General features: G+C 32.9%; 1 protein-coding gene across 2 annotated transcripts in view; it reads left to right on the top strand.

Moving 5' to 3' along the window:
• Positions 1-647, top strand: part of slc43a1b (solute carrier family 43 member 1b) — a 28837-nt gene that overhangs the window by 11850 nt on the left and 16340 nt on the right. The gene's annotated exons all lie outside the window — the stretch shown is intronic.

Raw genomic sequence — 647 nt, 5'->3', positions numbered from 1 at the left:
AACAGAGAGGTTCAGGAGATCCTTTGTTCCCACTGCCATCAGGCTATACAACACCTCAACCAAAGGATGTGGACTAATGTAATTGTTATTGTTTATTTATTAGTAACAGTTTTTATCATTATTATTATTGTTATTATCAACAATGAGCTAATGGACACATGAATTTCCCCTAGGGGATAAATAAAGTATCTATCTATCTATCTATCTATTATAGCAACAAGTCTTTCATCAATATTAGATAGGTATTTGGAAATGAATGTAAATCACCCATTCTTGAGAATTGGGACAAATCATGTCCTACCAAAAAACTTTAAATTATAAGTCATCAACACACAAATTCATTTTTTTTAATGAAATTTTGTTTGTTTTTAAAACTGTATGAAAGACTCCGCCGACACACAAATCTACAGACAAGACGTCTGAGAGATCCTGTAAGAAATCTGAAGCACAATAAATGGTTAAAGGAAGACTGCTTCATGTACTTTATCAGGTTCTAACCGACCTGCCTGAGCAACACCACCTTCAAACCACTTATACAGTCCAACCCTCTACAACAAAAACAGTTATATATGAAATAAATAAGATTTGTCAAATTTTTGTTCTGCTTTCATTTTTTTTTTACTTCGAAACTTGCCCTGTGCCAGAAA

The sequence above is a fragment of the Seriola lalandi genome, unplaced genomic scaffold, assembly GCF_002814215.2.
Source record: "Seriola lalandi dorsalis isolate HSWRI2012SDOR001 ecotype SW California unplaced genomic scaffold, Sedor1 jcf7180002055006, whole genome shotgun sequence".
NCBI classification, from domain to species: Eukaryota; Metazoa; Chordata; class Actinopteri; order Carangiformes; family Carangidae; genus Seriola; species Seriola lalandi.
Note: the sequence above shows the minus strand (reverse complement) of the source record. Positions and strands in the feature narration are given on the sequence as shown.